Below are 18,682 nucleotides of genomic sequence, written 5' to 3' on the forward strand. Positions count from 1 at the left end.
CACACACACACACACACACACACACACACACACACACACACACACACGCGGGCGCATTTTTTTTCCATTTCATTCTAGCGGTACTGGATAATCAAGACATTATTTGCTCACATACCAAAAAACATAATCTCATCAAATGAGTGACTCGTTGAGTAGCTGCTTTTGCACATTTCTTTGTTTCTCATTTCCTGATGGCAAACCATTTTCCGTCCAAGAACAAAATCTTTTTTTAATCAGAAAAAGTTGACTTTTCCTTGGCCTTGAAAATGTCTGAACACTGCTGCTAGTTAAAACAGACATGATAAATACAGAGCTTAACATGTTTACTTCATTTATGGAATATTTACTTATCAACAAAAATTACAAAAACACATTTTTTGCATGGTATTCAGAGATATGGCTCTCGATCAGAGGCAGCATAGTATGATGGAAATAACACAGGACCTGGAGTCAGAAGGTCTGGGTTTTAGTCCTGGCTTTCCAAGTTACTAGCTGGGTGACCCTGGGCAATTCACCAAAACTTTCTAAGGCTCAGATTGCCAATGTGTTTAAAAAGAAGGTGTTAGTAGGAAGAAGACCGTAATCTCTCAAGATTGTCTAACTCACAGGGTGGTTGTAAGGCTCAAGTGAGCTTATTTGTGTGAAAGCATTCTTTACAAAATAGGGCTTTTTCCTTGTAATTCTTAGGAAATGTCCTGGCTGTTCAGTTGTAGATAGACATTTACAGGTACTAAATCGTCTTTCTGACAGGGCTAATAAGAATCAATTACCACGTTAGGTGTTCAGGAGTAGTTGGTGAAAGTCTCCAAGAAGCAAATTTAAGCTTGATTTCAGGGAAAGCCATAACTCTTCGAGCTGTCCCAAAGCAGAACAGCCTGCCCACTGAGGTGTTAGTTTCCCTGTCACTGGAGAGGCTGGTTAACCACTTGTCTGGTAGGTTGTCATGGGGATTCTTGGCAGGGAAGTGGGGTAGGGATGGGGGTCAAAGCAGGTGGCTGCTCAGCTCCTTTCCTACTCCGAGGTCACTGTGATTGTGTGAGGGACTTAGCATCCAATGTGGGGCTTCTTGTGCTAAGTCCAGCTTCCTTGTTGAAGCACTTTGACCTTCACTTGGGGTTAAGGAAGGAGATACACAGGGATCACCCCATTCTTTGATTTGCTGATTTGCAAACATCTCCTTTGGCTATTTCTCCCAATTATGGGAAAATAAATTCCAGAGAACAACCATCTAGAAGAAAAGGAATATAGAGGTTGATAGTTGATAAAATATATACAGCCATTTCAGTGTAAAGCTTGGTAAATGTTTAATCAAGAGAGTAAATAGGTAACAGTAAATGAGTGATTAGGGGACTACTTGATCATTGAAATAAGCTATCAACTGCATCCAGCACTTAAAAATAGCTTCTACAAATATGCATTTGTGTTGTAATGCACAATCACATGGGGTACAAGCAATAAGAGCTTTCTTCAACTTTGAAAATCACTCCCATTCATGGTTTGGTTTGTTTTTATGATTTTCTTAATTATCCCCAGTTTCTTGGATCATTTTCATGAAAATACTAAAATGAAATATATTTAGGAAAAAAATTGCAAATAACTCTTTAATTTATTATTCAAATAATGTAGTCCTTTGAATTTCTCCAGGGCCATGTCTGCATGAGGTATTTTCAGCCACTCTGTATTTCCTATATCATGACTGTTTCATGATTAGCCTGAAAGCAACACTGACTTTAGGGTTATATAATACCCTATGCATTGACATGTAAAACTAATCTTTCAGAATGATTTGTGCTAATCTCTGCCCCACAATTAATGAGCAACACATCGAAATGATCATCATAGCCCGTGCAGTCTCCCTTGTGTATATAAAGGTGTATAATTGAAGCATCTTTTAAATTTCCCTAAACCATGCTCCTCTTTCCATATATGTTTAAATAGTGGGAAGCAATCTTGTTATGAGTTCTTAGTCAACAGCACACATGATATGCATAGATTTCTGTGGGGATTTCATTAGCACTGGGTACTCTACCACTTGCTGATGCCTTAATACTACAACACTTAGTATGGGTGCTGGCCTGTGTCCTGTGCTTGCCTCACAATGTAGGATCATTATAAGAACAGGAGGATCAAAACTTGATGAATGGGGGCAGCTAGGTGGTACAGTGGATAGAGTTCCGGCCTTAGAGTCAGGAGGACCTGAGTTCAAATCCAGCCTCAGACACTTGACACTTACTCGACCCTGGGCAAGTCACTCAACCCCATTGCCTCACCAAAAGCAAAACAAACAAACAAACAACAACTTGATGAGTGCTATATGGTAAATGAAGTGCTCTATGCACCAGCACCTGGCAAGGTGTTTTGTACATAGTAGGTGCCTAATGAATGTTTTTGAAATGAATGAATGAGTCCACAGTTGCTAAATGTTCAGTGATCATTAACAAACCTGATGCAGCCCTAAGATCAATTTTAGCTTTCACTAAAATAGAGCCATTTCACATCATGCTGCAGCTTCTTGTGACTGAATTGCCAATTCTGCCCACCAGCGGTCATTTCTCCCACAAAGTTTCTCTTGAGCACATTGCTTAACTCAATTGTATGCCAATTCCTTGTCATTACATAGTTTACCATTGATCCAGGCTCAGTGTTTTCAGCAAATGTCACTCCAAGTTAAACAGGTATTACCATTGTTTTCATCAAATCAGTTTCTATGACTGGGTCTTTTATAACCAAGATTATTATCTACATGTCAATAATTTTTTTTTTCTATTTGGATACTGCTGATAGAACACTCATCTTTGCAAGAGCAGAATTTCGCACATTTGGAAGCAGGAGAAGCAGTGTGGCATTGTGGACAATAACTTAGTCTTAGAGTCAGGAAAACCTGAGTTCAAATTCTGCCTCTGATACATTAGTTTTCTGACTATGTACAAGTCCTATCCCACTCAGTACCCTCTGGCAACTGTCTACGGTCAAGTTTAAAACAAGTTGTCAGTCTATGTTGCTGGAAGGAATTTCCCTCCTTGTAGGTCACCAAATCAATGAAATCACAGGTACCCTCCCACTGCCCCCCAAAAAGTGGTTTAAACAAAAAAATCAGAATGTTTCAGTCTTTACATTCTAGTTTTTATGCTTTTCTGAAATAATAAAATAATAAGAAATATAATATACTTAGAATTCAAACAATAAATGATTTGGGAAAATGTGCTTTTCAAAAGTCTATGATCAAACCAGCAATTTTTGCTTATTAACAACTTTCTGGAGCACATCCTATAAGCTAGGCACCTCAAGAGAGGCAAAGTAGTATAGGATTCAGCCCCTCCCCCATAGGCCCTCCCTGTGTGGTTGGGGAAATTTGACTTCACTGCTACACTATTCCACAGTAGGGTGGAGCAGAAGGAGCCTTGGATTTCGAGTAAACAGAGCTGGCCTCAACTCCTGACTCCTTTACTTAGTGCCTGTGTGACCTCAGGCAGATCTCCCCACCTCTCAGTTTCCTCATCTCTAAAAATGATTAGAGTTGGACTAGATAACCTGGAAGGTCCTTTCCCCCTCTAAATCTATGACTCTCTCCTTCTAAGTCCAAAAGAAATGGGCTAGACAGTTGTGAAGTGAGGCTGGAGTTCAGATGAGGTAGAGAATGTGCCCGGCTAACTCTGGGCTCTGCTAATCCATATAAACCAGATATCAATGAGTTTGTGCTGCCTCATTAGGCAAGAAGGTATTAGGATTGTGAATGCAGGCCCGTTTGTGAGGTTTTATCTTTGTTGGTCTAATGGCGAACACCCACCATGATCGTTAGGCCATGCTGCAGGTCCAATGAGAGAAGACCACATGCATGTCCTGGGCTTGTCATGACTATCCCTGTTAGTAATAACTCCTTTGTAGTCCTAGAAATGATCAGATTCTCTCGGTGGGTCCCTATATCAGGCCTCCTGGATGTCATCTAGTGTGCCAAACATCAGAACATGTGTACTAACAGCTGTCTCACTGAGACTTCTCTTGATGCTGTGGGCTTGGAGTGATTTCCACATGCAGTTCTGATACAAGATTGCTTAGGAATATTGTTCTCATCTCGAAGTATTGACACTGGGTATCCTTGAGGTTAACTAGTAAAAAATGTAAAGTAGTTTTGATGAGTTGATTGGTTCCAGAGCCATATATCTTTCTCAGAGTTTCAATGCCAATCTAGTTTTGTCATTTCTCCAACTAAGATGGCTCTCTGAGCTCTGTCCCCAGAAGAATAAGGAGAAGCAAGCATCTGGTTAAAGTCATTTCTTACCCCATCTCCATATGTCAATTATAGTGCTGTCCCTGAAAAGGGCTGGTGCTCTGTCATCCAGGAAAGATATGTAACTCCAGTTTTTCCAGTTTGACAAATGAACAATGGTTATGCCTGTGCCTTGGAGCTCCTTCCCAGCAGAATCCTCCTCTTATTCCATCCCAGAACTGAGGGATTGCGTGTTAGTGGTATGTGAAAGCATTCCCAATCCTAGACTCTCTGAGCTAGAACTCGAGGCCATGTAGTGCAATACATACCTGTGAAGAATCCCCACTACAATATACCCATTAATTGGCCATCCAGCCTTAGCTTCCCATAGAAAAGGGCACATAGGCTGAGTCTGCAAGGATGCTAGGTGGAGTGTATTCCGGGCTGGGGGGTGGGGAGTTAGCCTATGCAAAGGCAAAGAGGTGGGAGAGGAAATGCCAAGTGCTGGGAGGTAGCATGTAGGCCCAGTTAGGCTGGAATGTAGAGTACAGGATGGGGAGTCATGGGAAAGTAGGGCATGCACCTGTGTTATGCCATACCTGTATCACAGGAGGGAGTGTCCAAATTGACAAGAGCGCAGATCCATTGGAGTCTTCTTCCAAAACAATTTCACTTTTAGAAAGAGTCCTGGTTCTGGAGTCAGAGGACCTGAGTTCAAATCCAGACTCTGCCCCACTTACTACCTGTTTGACTTTGGACCCCAAGTCCCTGGGCCTCAATTTCTCCCTCCGTAAAACTAGGGGCTTGGACTAGATGGCCTCTGAAGTCCCTTTCAGCTCTAGACCTAGGATCCTGTGTTGGACTTTAAGCAAGTCACTGCTTCTGTCTGAGCCTCAGTTTCCTCTTCTGTAAAATGAAAGGGTTAAGCCAAATGGCCTCCAAGGTATTTTCCATCATGGACAAGGATATATCCCCAGTGCTTAGGAAAATGCCTAGCATGTAGTAAGTGCTTAATAAATGCTTGTTCATTGATTGCCTGTTCGATGACTATATGACCCTATTCTCATTTTTATCCCTTGCCTTGATTTTCATGGCTGCTAGGGAGATAGTACGGAATTTTATATTCTTAAAATAGTGCATGCTAATTAAGCACTTCTTATACGTGGCTCTGTATTATAAGAGGTAATCCCTGCGCTCACAGAGCTCCCAGTCTGTCTTGTTGGAGATAAGAAATATATACAGAAGTTAAATAATGATCAAAAAACATGTAACAAGACAGCCCTTTCAAAAATCCCAGCCTAGTACCGATGGCAATGAATGGAACGAGGAGGGAGGGATCATTGTGACTTAAATGGGCTAAAAAGGCCTCAACAGGGCAGGAGCATCCTCTCCTGGCCCACCAGGCCCCACTTTTTTATGCAAACAGAATGAGATTAACACGAACACCTAGGCAGCTTGGCAAGGGGGAAAACGTTGCAAATAGGCCAGTCGAGGGGAGCATCTAAGTAGGCAAGTGACCACACTTTATCAGCATAGACACAACCAAGCTTAGCACTAGCTTGTTGTTGGTTTTTAGTCATTTTCAACCATGTCTGACTCTTGGTGACCCCATTTGGGGTTTTCTTGACAAAGATATTGGAGTGGTTTGCCATTTCTTTCTCCAGCTTATTTTACAGGTGAGGAAACGGAGGCAAACAGGGTGAGGTGACTTGGCCAGGGTCACATGGCTAGGAAGTGTCTGAAGCTAGATTTGAACTCAGGTCTTCCTAACTCCAGGCCCGGCACTCTATCCACTGCAGCGCCACCTAGCTGCTCCTAACACTAGCTTAACAAGAAGAATTGGGCAAAATGGGAAGTGGCCAGATAGGACTATTTTCTTCCCAGGCTACTGCACCTAAGGTGACCTCAAGGAAGGCAGTGTGAGACAGTGGAAAGAGCATGGACTCTAGAGTTAGAAAAGCTGGATTCGACTCCCATCTTTGATGCTTACTATCTCTGTGATCTTACCTCCCAGAGCCTCAGCTTCATTTTGATTGGAGGACATATTTTGTGAAGCTTGCTGTGGTTATAAAAAATGTTAGTTACAGCTCTGAAGCCACTCAGGTTTCTGGAGGCCCTGAGACCCCTGATGGTCCCTACCCACCTGGAGCCCCTGCCCTGGGCCATGACCAGTGGCTTAGATCTAAGGGAGTCCTGGTAAATGTATGGGATGGGGAGTGCAAGGGTCCACCATCCACTTCCCAGGCTGCAGTGAGGGAAAACATGTCTTTGGCTTCCCAAGTAGACACCCCAGACCCATTTTCCCATAGCAACATGGCCTCCCATGGGAGTTAGGGTCTCTAGCGCTGTTAGTCAAATACAGTACTACAGGTACACAATGGCTTAATGTGGGTTTCATGGGCTAGCCTGGGAACCTAACCACCATGCAAAACGTTGTTTCTATGGGAAAACGTGTTCCAAGTTTCAAACAAAACAACCAAATTACATATAAGCTTTTGGACCTGACCCAATGGGAAGCTGGAGACAGCCTGTACAAGATGAAACTCTCCTGGCAGTCATACTCCTGGCCTTTAGCATTCAATTTAAGACTTTGAAAAAAACAACTTCTCTTGATTTCCTGGTTATTAGGTTATCAGATTCTCATCCCAAAGTTATTTGTTGCCGTTCTCTCAATCCACCTTTTATAATTAGTGTCCTGATCAGGGAACTAGCAAGGATAGCACTTTGAAAAGAATACTATATTTAGCCTTTATCTTGTCCTGGGCCTCATTGCTCAAGCATGTTGGCAGGTTTGGGTTGTCTTTTTTTTTTGCCTCTGGGTGTGGTATTGGAATAGCTGTGAAATCCACACAGTGACTGGTCCTGGGACTGGCCCAAATAAGCTGAATGAGTCAGATGATTAAATAGAAAAACCGTGTCCATACCCTACATGGTACTTCTGAGCCTGAGCCAGAGGGAGAGCACTAGCCAGGACCTGTTCCGAAACCATCTAGTCTAGGAAGCTCCAACCCACAGAGAGAGCCTGGAGGCTTGGGGGTGTTTGCAGCCCCCTTCCCGAGTTACCTTAGCCAGCCCTCAGTCTCTTTGTTCGGATACACATGTGTTGCCAAGTCTTCATGAAGAGTTTAACGAAAAGGTATACACTAGGAGTGCAAGAGGGAGAATGCTGTAAATGACAAAGGAGCGTGAGGCTTGGGTTGAAGAGCCGCGGACCTGGGTTTGAATCCTGGACCTGGTGCTTGCTACATGTGTGACCTTACAAAAGTCACCTACGCAATTTCAGCATCACTTTCCTCATGTGAAAAATTGGAGAGTTGCACTAGAGGGCCCCTGAGCTCCCTTCTGGCTCTAAATCTGGGATCTGATGAGGTCCAGAGAAGGGATATGACTCACTCAAGGTCACACAGTCAGTGAAAGAGATAGGACCAGAATGTGAGTTCAATTCAACAAATAATTACTAGATCCCAGGTCCTAGATCCGTGCTTTTTCTGGAACACCAAGCTTTTCCCTCATGGATCAATCAATCAATCAACCACAATGCATTTATTAAGCACCTACTATGTGCCAGGCTCTGTTCAAGGAGATGGGGATACAAAGGCCAAAATGAAGTAGTACCGACCCTCAAAGAACTTAAATTCTATTGGTGGAGGTGTACACAAAGAGATATATAGAAAATGATTTCAGGGGGTACTAGCATAATAATGATAATAACTAGAATTTATATTGAGCCTACTACATGCAAGGAACAGTGCTAAGCTCTTCATAAATGATATATCTCATTTGATTCTCACAACAACTCTGTGAGAGAGATGATATTATTATCCCCATTTTATAGATGAAGACACTGAGGCAGACAAAGGCTAAGTGACTTGGCCAGAGTCACACAGCTAATAAGTGTCTGAGGCTGGATTTGAACTAGTCCTTAGATTTGAGCTAGTTCCTGAGTCCAGGCCCAGTGTTTTATCCACTGTATTCATGCAGAAGGTGTGGCATTTGAGCTAAACCTTGAAGAAAAGTAGGGATTCTAAGTGGGAGAGGAAGGAAAACATTCTAGACATGAGGAAAGCAGCCTGTGTAAAGATATGGCAGCTGCAAGATGGAATGTAGTGTATGGGTAATAGTGAGAAAGCTAGTTTGGCTAGATTGAAGAGTATGTGTAATAAGGTTGGAAAGATGAGTTGGGGCCAGCTTGGGCTTTCAGCCAAACAGAGGAGTTTATATGTGATCCTGGAGGTACTGGGGAGCTAGTGAAGTTTATTGAGCAGGGGAGTGATGTGGCCAGATCTACACTTTAGGAAAATCCCTTTGGCCCAGCTGTGTAGAGAGTGGATTGGAGTAGAAATGAAGGAGCTGTGGATTCAATATACTCTTGGGTTGAATAGTACCGTCACCAGGGTGATCACCAGTGTCAGGTCTGCCCATGATGGTGGGACAGAACGCTTCTTTGGAACTTCAGAGGAAGAGAGGGAGAAAGAGCAAGTGGTCTGAAGCTGAACTCAGAATTCTCCCGTCCCCTCCCACTCCCCAGCATTAGGAAAATAAGAGAATGGGGCCAGATGGCCTCAAAGGTCCCTTCCAGGAGAGAAGGATTCTTGGAAGGCCTGGCGCTCAAAGTTCTCCTCCCCCAAACCCTGCAGATCCCTGCCCCCACACCTACATTAATGTCATAGTCTTAAAATTAAAACTTATTTTGCTATGAGGCAGAGGTGGCAAGATTTGACCCCAGGCCCTCTGGCTCCATATTCAGCCCTTGGATTGCCAGGTTTCGAACTGGGACAGTCCTTGGTTCAAACTGTTCATATTCTAGAGGATGCTGAAGCTCAGAGAAGGAAGCTAGGTGCCCAAAGTCACACAGGGAGTAGGGAGCAGAGCCAGTGGATGAGGCCAGATCCTCTCATTCTGAGGCTCTTTCCACTGTAAGACGTCACTGCCCTGAATTCATGTTGAACTGAACCTCTGAGAGGCCTGATTAGCCAAGAAAGTCACTTGCTTGTTTCTTCCTAAGAGTGTCTTGGGCCATACACCATTTCCAGTCTAAGTTTTCCTCGGGGAAAAAAAAGAGAATATTGAAGAGGCTCACAAAATCCCACCAGCAATGCCCAAAGAACTTAAACATTGGTGTTACCACAATCAAGGAACTCCCACTAATGTCCCGTATGAACTAGGGCTAAGTTCTTTAATGGGCCTCAGTTTTGTCCACTGTGAAATGGGGAGACCAGTACTAAGCTAGTCCTTTGGCAACTAGATATGACACAAAGCTACCAGGGGGAGAATTCAGCTATATCGCATCAGAGGATTCTGTACTAGAAGGGTCCTTTGAGCTTTTCTAATCCAATCCTTTCCTTTTCCAGTTGGGGAAACAAACTGAGGCCCAAGGAGAGGGCAGAGTAAGGAGTTTCTCCTCACTCAGCTAGGTTTGTGCTTAGGGGTCAAATTGGTACATCGTCCATCACCATCCCTTCTTCCGTCCCCTTTCCCCCACGCATTCAAAGTCTTTCCACCTTGGGTCAGTAGGAACCTGCATAGCTTGAACTCAACTGGTATAGCCTTCCAGAAACCAGGGTCACCTCCATGCCATAGTGAGGCATCAGAGAGGGAGGCCAGTGGAAGATTGGTACGATTCAGGGTCTAGAATCAGTTCTAGTCCCACCTTCGATGATGTTGTGGTTGAGTTGTTATAGTCGTGTCTGACTCTATGACCCAGTTTGGAGTTTTTTTGGCAAAGATACTGGAGTGGTTTGCCATTTGCTTCTCCAGTTCATTTTACGGATGCGGAAACTCAGGCAACCAGGGTTAAACGACTCTTGCCCAGGGTCACACTAGTCAGTGTCTGAGGCCGGATTTGAACTCAGGCCTTCCTGACTCCAGGCCCAGCAATCCATTCATTGTGCCATTCATAGCTTCCTAGCTATCTTCCTAGCCATGACCCTGGGCAAATCACTTCACCTCTCAACCTCAGTTTTGTCATCTGTAAAATGAGAACAATGATAACCATAGTACTTATCTCACAAGGTTGTTGTGAGAATCAAATGAGGTAAAGCTCTTTACAAACCTTCTAAATGTTATTAGTGTTTATGAAAATTCACTTTTGCCATTAACTCTCCTATGTAAAAATAACTATCAAAGACCCCAGTAGCTCTGAGAGGGTAGTGAATGGTCTCCTTGCTGTCTTTGTCTCCCCAAGGCCTAGCATAGTGACCTGGCACATAACAAGTGCTCATGGCGTTGAATTAACTTGAAATATATTGACTTCCACATTACAAAGATGACTTGCCCAATGGTGGAAGTGGACTTTGAGTTATAGTGATGGCGATGGGTTCGTGAGTTATAGTAATGGAGATGGGTTTGTGCCAAGCCATCCATGTGTTCCTGTGAGCAATGGCATGGTTGTTAGATGTGAGAGTGATATGAGAGGCCCATGTAGCTACAGGGCAGAGAACTAAGCTAACTCAAAATCTAGATGCCTGTGTAGACATGTGACCTTAGATATATCCGTGCCATGTTCAAAGCAAAGTAACTATCCTGGGCCAAGCTGAAAAATAAAAAGGGATGCCCTCGGTTACAGGAAAATGAAGCCCACCTCATGTGTATCACTACAGGCATCATTGTATCACTCCAGGCATCACTGTATCACTCCAGGCATCATTGTATCACTCCAGTACATTATAGGTTAATTGTGCCCGTGAACTGCCCTGGTGACCTGGCCATGGTCTCCATGTTCTAAATTCTTAGACTGAGCACCCACTGTAACACTCCTTTCCCCACCACAGAGTAGGCAGCAACGTAACTTCACCTTCCTCACTCAAGTGAGAAGGCATTTGGGAAATGTGACTTGGGTTGGTGGCAGACATATCTTCTGCCATATGGCAGCCCTACAATGGCTGAGATGGAACTCCTCTCTCCTTCAGTGGCCACCATTCATCTAGGAAAGATCAGTATGTAAGCTTTACCCATCTTAATGACTTTCTAGATTTTTCACATATTTGTCAACTCTCCTTATTAGGGTAATTATTGATTCTAGACATATATGTGTATATGTATTCTCCTTTACCTTATAGATCAATCACTGTGTGATGGTTACTGTTTTCAGATTTCCCTCCCCTACTTGTCCTAGTGTGTCCCTTGATCTCTGATCTGTTGGGTTATGTATACCAGAGGAGTCTTCCCTCTCTGCCGTCCTTCATTATCTCCAAATGAGCTTTCCCTCTCCTTCCATATGTGGCATGAGCAGCCTCCAATGCCTTATGGATGTCTGCCTTTCTTTTTCAAATCCAATATCATGAGCTACACTTCAGAGTTTCACTGTTCTCATTTCTTCACCTTTACTTCTCACCCCAGGGCCCCATTTCACCACAAGATTTAATTATGGGCTCAAATAATACTTTCTACACTTTTTTATGTCCTTCTTGACATATGTTTTCTGAAATGCTAGTAAATGATTCCATTTGTTCTTATGTGTTTTCCCTTTGTTTCCTGAATCTTTTTCACTGCTTGGACTTCCTAGATTGCCTTGATATTTAAACTAATTGATTTGTAATTTGGTTTTACTATTTATGGTGAACTTACTATTTTTTCTCTTGTTTCTTAAAAGCTACTGTTTCTTTTTTGGAGTTAAAAGCTTTGCATATCATTGTCCACTTATTTAGTTAAAGTGGCAATATGGCACAGTGTGAGGAACACAGGTGCTACAGTCAGAGAACCTGAATTCAAATCTTGCTTCTGGCACTTAGTACCCGTGTGACCTTAAGCAAGTTACTTAACCTCTCTGGGTCTCAGTTTCTTCTTTTGTAAAATGAGGAGTGGACTAGATGACTCCTGAGGTCCCTTCTAGCTCCAGATCTATGATCCTAGATGGAAATGAGAAGGGAGTATGTGATGTGTAAGAATGAATGCTGGACTTGAATTTCAAAGACCTGGGTTCAAGTTTGAATACTTCAGAGACTTGTGATAGCATCTTGTATTTTTTTTTAAATGCTTGATCTAGAGGTGGGGAACCTAGGGTTGAATCCTACCTCAGCCTCTTTACTACCTGTCATACTTAAGACAAATCCCTTCTCTCCTCTGGGCTTGTTTCCTCCTCTGCAAAATGAGTAAATTACACTGAATGACCTCTATGGTCCCCTTGAGCTCTAAATCTGTGATCCTGAGATTGTGGGCAAGTCATTTCCCCCTCAACAAGCTTCAATTTCCACCATGTAGAAAAGGAGAATATGACCTTTACACAGTCTACCTGACATGGTCGTTGTGAAGAAAGAACCTTGTAAGTTGTCATGGACTCCCATGAGATAATCAATGTAAAGGTCTTTGTGAATCTTAAGGCCCCTTTATAAATGTGAGCCATCATCATCATCATCATCATCACCATCATCACCATCACCATCATCATCATCATCACCATCACCATCATCATCATCATCATCACTACTGTGACCACAATGACTACATCACTTCTCATTATTATGATATCAAAAATTGCCTTTTCCTGTTTGGAGAGTGATCTTGATTCTAAGAATGGCTGTTGGATGCTTTGATGGCTCAGACTCTATTTGAGCCACCAGTTAGAGCATGGAGACAATATGAAGAGATTTCTGTAGAACTCTAAAGCTCACAAAACACTTTACATGTGTTATCACATTTGATTTGATTGTCATGACAACCCTGTGATGGAGATACTATTGTTATCTCCATTTTACAGATGAAGAACTGAGGCTGACTGAGGCTATGGGACTTGGCCTGAGTCAAAGAGCTAATAAGTGCCTGAGATGTTCCCACTCGGGTGTTCCCGACTCCAAGGCCAGCACTCAATCCACTAGCATTCCCTGGCAATATTGTGCATTTCAATTGACTCGTGCTGCAAAGTCATCGAGAAGATGTGGCTCCCTCTGGCCCTGTTTGTAAATAGGGGAAGATGAGAGCGGCATGTATCCCCACTGATAACATTTGACTTCCTAGTTCACTAGCCCCTCCAGAACCAGTTCATAAGTTTGGAAATGTCAAAAGCCTGTCCTTATTTATCCACCAGGAGAGGTTGCGGCAGACGACACGTCCCTGGTCCTAGTCCTGACCAGGCAGAGAACCCCTGGGAGAATCCGAGACCTTTTGCTGCTTCAGTGGAGTATGCTTTTGGTTTGCTAGCTTACTCCACAGTGGCCGCAAGCCCCCTCCTGGTTACATTTGCCAAAAAGATGCATGTGGATTTGAAAGGAGTGCGCCAAGGGAAATTCTTTTACTCTGTGACCTTAAACAATCCAAATTGTTTTCATCTGCCCTTAAGTACACATGGGAGGTAGGCCTCAAGTCAGCCATCTTTTCCTCCATTGCGAGTACTTCATTTTCACTGATCTGGGGAGCCTTTGTTCATTGTCTCAGTGACCTGGGAAGACTAATGGCACTAGAGACAAGGGCCTCAGAACTGAACTTCAGAGCTTTCAGGGCTTTAGAAGAAATGTTGCTGTTCTGTGAAGGGGTTGGCCAAACCGCGTGGAACCTCGCTCGGAGACCAACCGAGGGGAGGGAGTCCTCTGGATGCTTGTCTTCTCTGGGATATCAGGGCTTAATGTGAGCTGCTCTCTGTTTCCTTCTGCCTTTAACATTGTTTCTGCCTGAATGTTCAGGTCTCTTCCAACTTTGAGCCTGTGATCCCTTGTGATCCTTTAGCTCCCAAAATCAAGAGACTGCGTTCCTATTGCCAACTGTGCTCCTATTGCCGACTGTGCTACTGCCTCGCTGGGCGAGCTGCCTCCCCACTTGGGACCTGTTTCCTCCTCTGTAAAATGAGGCAGGCAGATTGTCTTTAAAGCACCTCTCAGCTCTAACTAAATAATTAATAGCTTCTAAGGTCTCTTCTAGCTTTGACGGTCTAGGCCTATATAAAATGAACTCAGTTTTCTAAATCTGGGCCTGCATTTTCTGGCATGACTGAGAAAATCCTGGCAGGCACACTTGGACTGCCTGGGGTCAAAATGACCACCTGACTTGGCAGCGTCCTTACAGGCCCATTTTCAGCCGCAGGTCAACAAACATTTATTAAGATCCTACTGTAAAAAGCCACCTGGTGCAATAGATAGAGTGCTGGCCTTGGAATCAGGGAATCCTGGGTTCACAGCCCACCTCTGACACTGACTAGCTGTATGACCCTCAGCAAGTCACTTAATCTCTAGGTCTCAGTTTCCTGGCCTATAAAATGGGGGTGATAATAGCAGCTAACTCTTAGAGCTATTACAAGGATCCATTAAGAATACATGCAAAGTGGTTTGTAAACCTGCAAGTACTATGTAAAATTTAGCTGTTGCTGCTGGGTATAAAATCCTGCCCTAGGCCCTAGCGGTAGGAAGACAAAAAACAAGCTAGGCACTGTCTTCAAAGGGTTTATATTGAATTGGGGGTGGGGGTGGGGGTGGGATGCGGGGAATTCAACCCGGACAGATCAACGGCCAGGTGATTTAAAGAGGAAGTGCACACTCTGAACAGGGTGGGATCAAGAAAGACTTCATGAAGGAGGTGGCACCTCAACTGAGAGCTTTGGAGCAAATGCTTAGGCCACCTTAGGTTTCGGATGGGAGTTTCTCTATCGGATTGTTAAGTGAATGGAGAGCTCCAGTTAGGCCAGCATCTCTAACTGCTCAATATTCTCTGTCATCTTAACTATTGGAAAAAAAATCCCAATCCCAACAGGCAGAGTTCCTGTTATTCAGCTTTCAATCAGTCAATCAATAAACATTTAGTAAAGTGTCTAGTATGGGCCAGGCACTGTGCTAAGCACTGGGGATACAAAAAGAGGCAAAAGACAGTCCCTGCCCTCCAGGAGCTTACAGTCTATTGGGAGTTAGGAAGTTTCACCCTTACTATTCAGCCATCGTTTAGAGGAGGGTAAGGCTGCCCCTGTATCAGAGCTCTAGGGGCATACGTATCCTCTGCACATCATTTTCTGGTCTCGAGGGGCTGGGCGCCACACTGTCCATGGGGAATCAGGAAGAGCTTTTGTGAAGCCATCATTCAACCTGTTTTTCAATGTGAGTGATTCTTAAGCCACATCTTTCTCCCTTCTTTGTCTGAGCCCCCTCTGGAGGAAGAATTTCACTTTGGGAGCATTTTCTTCTCTTTGAGTAGCCTCAGTAGCAGTCTTGACAAATGCCCTTTTTGGGGTGGAGTGCAGATGTAACCAGTGAAATATCTAAAGCCAAAATGGCCCAGCAAGTGGTATCAGCATAGAGAATTCTTTCAATAATTGCCCCAGTGAGAGATTCTCAAATAACTTTGGACAACCCATGGAAAGCACTCTGCTTCTGTTTCCCTTCTTGGCATCAGTGGGCATCAAGAAATAATGCCCCACTTTGGAGGATGAGGCTTACAACAAAGACCCCAGGATCAGTTAATGCTATAAAACCTTTAGAAGCATTGGACCTGCTGAGGGAGTTTCCTTTAAAAAGGAGCAGTTTATTCATTCAACCATCAGATGTTTAGAGAGCACCTGGTAGACGCTAAGCAACCCAGTGGAGTGGAGAGGAGGGGAGAGATGGCGGCATTAGGGCTTGTGCATTCCAGTGTGTTTCAGGAATCTCCTATGTGCAGCCAGGTAGGAAGCAAGCTCCTTGAATGGAGTGAGGGGTTCATTTTGGTCTTTGTATCCATCTAACTCAGGGCCTCGCTTGTTGGATTGAATTGAATAATAGACTGGAGGTTGAGGAGCAAGACTAGAAGTAGAGAGACCAGGTAGGGGGCATCCTGGGTAAGAAAGACAATCCATGGGGGCAGCTAGGTGGCGCAGTGGATAGAGCTCCGGCCTTGAAGTCTGTAGGACCTGAGTCCTGAGTTCAAATCCAGCCTCAGACATTTGACACTAGATGTGTGACCCTGGACAAGTCACTTAACCCTAATTGCCTCACCAAAAAAAAAAAAAAAAGATGATCCATAGAGGTCCTGAATCCAGAGCTGTAAGGGCCCTCAGAGGTTAACTTTTTCCACTAGCAACCCCTTCAGCACTTATTAAATACGGAGATGTGCCCCACAGTTTAAGAAGCGCTGATTCAAATCTAACCCCTTCATTTTACAGAGGAGGAAACTAAGGCCCAGGGAGGGGAAGTGACTTACCCAAGGTCACATATCAGATCCTAGAACTGGGAGGGTCCTCAGAAGCTATCCGTTCCAACCCCCTCATTTTACAAATGAGGAAACCAAGTGACTTAGGATCGTAGGCCCAAAGATTTAAAGCTGTAAGGGACCTCAGAGGCTCCCTAATCCAGCTCCTCCATTTGACAAAGGAGGAAACTTAAGCCCAGAAAAGCGAAGTGACTTGCCTAGGGTCCATAGCTAGTACTGACTAAGAGAGTATTCCTGACACTCTTCACTCCACCATGTTGCCTCGCAAGAGCCTGAATGTGGCAGGGGTCATTTGTAGACAAGGAGAGAGATTCAAGGGATGAGGAAGTGGAGCTCAGAGAGGGTGGAAAATATATATTAGTTTTATTCACTCAGTTGAAATTCTATTCTATCTCAACTCCCTTACTCCCCTCCACATCAAACCAAACATTTTCCATCTCTGACATCCTTATGAACTTGCTAGACCACACTGGGAGAGGGAGAAAGAGAGGGAAAAGGAGTGGGGGTGGGGATTTTTCATGCTTTAACTCAGGATTTGCTCACGTTTACCAATTTTACTATGCCCCATAGTATTCTCCAGTAAAATGCTATTGGCCACTCTCCAAATGGTGCATTTTGGATGCTTTACCTTCTATGTGAATTTAGCATGTTTTGTTTTGTTTTGCTCTGGAGTAGCCCCGCTGCATTTTCATTTAGAAATATTTAATGTGATCTCTTCATCTTGAAGCATGATTTTTTTTTTGCCTTAAAATATTTGAAGTTAGATTTTGCAGCAGATGGCCAGCTTGTAAATTAAGATATTCTTGGAAGCGTGATTAGTGCTAATAAGGCCTTTCCAAGCAAAGTAGAAGGTCAAGTCTTCGTAAAAGGGCCTTGTTGAATAGGTGACATGGCCTCATATGTTAAAAATCTATTTAGACCTTAATCAGAAGCTGTGTGCTCCAAATACAAAGTGACATGTTTCAGCCTTAAGGTTGTAAAGATGGAAGGGTAAAGAAAAGTTCCCTTGTTTAAAAAAAAAAAAGATCAGCCAGCTAAATCAATTAACCAGAACCCAACTCATCGACTTTTCAAGGGAAAAGGAAAACAAACATATTTAAAAGTCAGTACAAAAACCCACATTTGGGATGTGTCCTATAGTCTAGGGGCCAAATTAGCCCATTTTTTTATACCTCCTCCAGGAATTAGCCAGGCCCATTGGTAAAAACACTGGATTTGGAGCAGATGACCTAGGGTTCCAGGCTTGGCTATGCTACTACATACCTGGGTGAGCTTGGGCGAGTCATGTTTCTACTTTGGGCCTTAGTTTCCCCATCTGTAAAATGAGGGGGTTAGAGTAGATGGCCTCTAATGACCCTTCTAACGCTAGAGCTAGAATCCTATGTGTGACCCTGGGCAAGTCACCTGCAAGAAACCAGAGCAATTCCCTAGTTTCATCATCTATAATTTGATGATATTTCCCCAGCTCTGACTAGTACTAAACCTCCTGTTGTGATAGAAAGTTGTTTATACTTAGAAGAGTCTACTCACTAAGGCAGGGAAGTGGACTTTGGCATTTCAGAATAATCTGAAACCACAAAAGTTGAGACCAAAATGGTTTTTTTGGCAACTCTCAGCTATTCAGAAAACGAAATTAATCAGAACCCCACATACCTACTCCCTTTCAGCCAGCATTCTCATTAGTTGAGGTTTGCCTGTAATTGAGGTCTACCATCATTGAGATTTTTACTGTAAATGTGTTGCTTTCATCCTTTTTAATCTCACTTTCTGGCATAATGTCACCACAATTGTGACTTACATAAATCTACAGAGAACTTACCAGCTAAGGTAGAACTAAAATAGCCATCTCCAACATTGACCTGGATTCTTAAAAGATCTAGTTACAAGTCCTCACTCCATCAGAGTAAAGTCCTAGTCAGATCAAGCCATCCAGCTTTAGAAACATTGGAACTCCAACTGTCATAGGCAGGGCCTTCACTTCCCAATCTTTGCCTCTCTTCTCTCTCCTGTAGTAAAGAAATGTCTAAGAAAATAAGGCTTTGCTCCTGAGAGACTGAGGGTGGGGCAGGGGGAGCACGAAGGGAGAGAGAAGGAAAGAGGGGAAGCAAGAGAGAAGAGAGAGGGTGAGAAGGGAGACAAAGGGAAAAGATAAGGGGGGAGAGAGAGAGGGAGAGAGAGAGAGAGAGAGAGAGAGAGAGAGAGAGAGAGAGAGAGAAGAGAGAGAGGCAAGAGAGAGAGAAAGGAAAACATAAGAGGAGAGAGGGAAAGAGGGAGAAGCAAGAGAGAAGAGAGGGGGAGAAGAAAAAGGCAAAAAGAAAAGGGGAGAGATGGGCTAGGAGAGAGAGGGAGAGAAGGAAAGGAAGAAAGTAGGTGAGA

This window comes from Vombatus ursinus, unplaced genomic scaffold, assembly GCF_900497805.2.
Source record: "Vombatus ursinus unplaced genomic scaffold, bare-nosed wombat genome assembly UNPS02004573.1, whole genome shotgun sequence".
Lineage (NCBI taxonomy): Eukaryota > Metazoa > Chordata > Mammalia > Diprotodontia > Vombatidae > Vombatus > Vombatus ursinus.